The sequence below is a fragment of the Penaeus vannamei genome, chromosome 3, assembly GCF_042767895.1.
Source record: "Penaeus vannamei isolate JL-2024 chromosome 3, ASM4276789v1, whole genome shotgun sequence".
Taxonomy (NCBI): Eukaryota; Metazoa; Arthropoda; class Malacostraca; order Decapoda; family Penaeidae; genus Penaeus; species Penaeus vannamei.
The window spans coordinates 28,801,431-28,803,930 of record NC_091551.1 but is presented as its reverse complement, the minus strand read 5'-3'; the positions used below and the strand labels follow the sequence as shown (position 1 = coordinate 28,803,930).

At 43.1% G+C, this 2,500-nt stretch overlaps 2 protein-coding genes across 4 annotated transcripts in view; one reads left to right on the top strand and one right to left on the bottom strand.

Annotated features, from left to right (window-relative positions):
• Positions 1–2,367, bottom strand: part of LOC113813295 (uncharacterized) — a 5,170-nt gene extending 2,803 nt beyond the window's left edge. Inside the window, exon 1 of one of the 3 annotated variants that reach the window (XM_070143979.1) lies at positions 2,034–2,367. The gene's annotated coding sequence lies outside the window, so the exon portion shown is untranslated. Of the gene's footprint in view, positions 1–1,782; positions 1,928–2,033 lie in introns of those variants that run through there. The other 2 variants (XM_027365270.2, XM_070143989.1) reach the window with 2 other exon arrangements.
• Positions 2,368–2,480: 113 nt separating this feature from the next.
• Positions 2,481–2,500, top strand: part of LOC113813294 (nucleobindin-2) — a gene marked incomplete at its 3' end in the record, with an annotated part of 7,401 nt that continues 7,381 nt past the window's right edge. The window contains 1 exon segment of the mRNA XM_070143947.1: positions 2,481–2,500. This exon segment is cut by the window's right edge and continues 128 nt beyond it.

Below are 2,500 nucleotides of genomic sequence, written 5' to 3'. Positions count from 1 at the left end.
TGTCCCTGATCATGTGTATGAATATTCTTTACCATATTTCTCATCGGCAAATAAATATTGTTTTTCAACCTCTCTGACTCTTATGTGTCAAATGATTTGTGTTATTTTTTATTTGTGACAGAAGTACATAGAAAATAAGTATCTTGGATTTATTCTCTTGGTTATTTGAATATATCACTTGCCTTTTAAAAGATGGATGGTGGAAACTTAACTAAATATCTGGGTAACTCTATACTGTGCTTCAGCAAAGGCTGACAAATCCTCCTCACTCGTATTCAGCAAGTGAGTGCACGGTTTCATTATAAAATAAACAATAAAACACCAGGGAGGTTATCCTTGCTTTTGCCTGAGCACCTGCAAGGTGGTCATGTCATCGCTGGGTATTGCAGCGAAAACTTGCAGTAATTGGATTCATGTACTTTGGTAAGCAATTCTTATCTTACCTTTAATTTGGTAATTTTCTATATTACGTCCGCATGACCGATATCGACGATTTTGGTATTGTTGGATTCCTCTCACTCTATACAATGCAAATATGTAGGTTTTATTGTGCGGAAACCCCCCCGTTAGCGACAAACTTGGCCCCGATAGCGGGGGCGACGATGTCGAAGCAGCGGACGTAATATATAAAATTACCCTAATAATATAACCTCACAGTGAAAATAATCATGGTTATTCACACCCCCAACCCCCGCCGAGGAAACAAAACCTCCACCACGTATTCACGGCAGGATAGAGCGCACACGAACTAGATGCGGAGCCGATAACCTACAATAACCTAGGATTTCTAAGGTACTAACCTGATTGATTAATGCTGCTAATTAGTAGGGAGGGTGCTCCTTTGCCACAGACTGTTAAGGAGGCAGGGTGCGTCCGGCAGGAGTTCCTAGGCCGGAGGATACAGCGACGCTACAGCACACAGGAAGTGGTGCAACCTCACAGTCAGGTCCTGGTAGCATTTTTTCGTGGCTAGTTGCAATTTCGCACAGAAAATCTGTCTCCAAATACGAGCACCCTCCACACTCGGCCATCGCGGCGGCTATGACTGACTTCTGAACGCGACGGTTATTTCGGTTAGGAATACGGATGTCCTTATTCCAGAGGAAGGGAAACTCGACCTTGAGGCCATCGGTGTAACATCGAAAGAGGCGCAAAACCCGCCGACGAGGGCGGGCCACCCTGTTCATCCTGATTATACTACAATCGTCTCTATATACAATGCTGACTATAATAAGGTTAATATGCTGATTCAGTGAGAATCTTACGAGGTAATTGTATTACGACCGCCGCTCCGACATCGACGATGATTGTGTAACGCTCTAGCCTGCCGGGAATACGTGGTGGAGGTTTTGTTTCCTCGGCGGGGGTTGGGGGGCAACAACCCCCCCCCAGGGGGGTCGCAGGGGGCACAGCCCCCTGCAATGGAAAGTTGTGTGAATAATCATGGTTATTTTCAATGTGCGTTATATTATTAGTGTTATTTAACCCCGCATTTTCCCTGGAACCTTTCATGCCCTCCCCTGCTATCAGGGCCAAGTTTCTCACTAACAGGAAGTTTCCGCGCAATGAAAACTATATATTTGCAATGTGGAGAGTGAGAGGAATCCAATGATACCAAAATCGTTGATATCGGTTATGCGGACGTAATATAGAAAATTACCTTTAATTTTTCCATATTTGTCTTAGAGCTAACTAAACTGTTTTATGTGTTCTTTGTAGCGTTCTCATTACCTTTCTCACAGTTCATCCTGTCCTACTCTACTTCGCGACAGTTACCATTACCTGAGGAATTCCTCTTCTAAACTCGGCAGACACAAGGACACAAAATCACAGACACGGGGATGAACACACAGAAACTCCCCTCAATAAAACACCCAACTGAAAATACCAAATTTAGCCCGAAATACCAGAACATTTACCACCTTGCTTGCCTGAAAAGAAAAATTCTCCCACCCTTTTTCTGTCAACCCAACACGCCCAACAAAATCACCTTTTCCCCTCTTATTACAACAAAATCTCAAACTCACACGCACACATTATACATTTACCTCCTCCAGAGACGGAATTTCTTGGCCGTGTGTTGAGAGGAACTACGTGAATAATGAATAACACAGTCACAGGGTTGAGATATTCGTCCTCACGTCACGAGCGTCTTGTAATATTAAATCGTGAAAAAAAAACGTTTTTTAATTTATATTATTCCTATCTTTGGTGCGTTTTTCTTGTCGTTTGCGGATATCTACGGGCGTGGATGAGGTGCCGTGTGTCTTCTGCGCTGGACGGATTGATGTGACACTTTCCACTGCGTGGGGAATAAATTGGTGTTAATAAATTCTTAAAAACTCTTCATGAGACCGGATGGCTGCAAATGCTGGCGGTGACGTCATGGTGGGAATGACGTCATGGTAGAATGACGTCATGGAGTTCGACTACCCATACTAATTGTTTAAAAAATAGATGATCCTCTTTAGATAAAAGTTATTGAAAAAAATAATGTGCT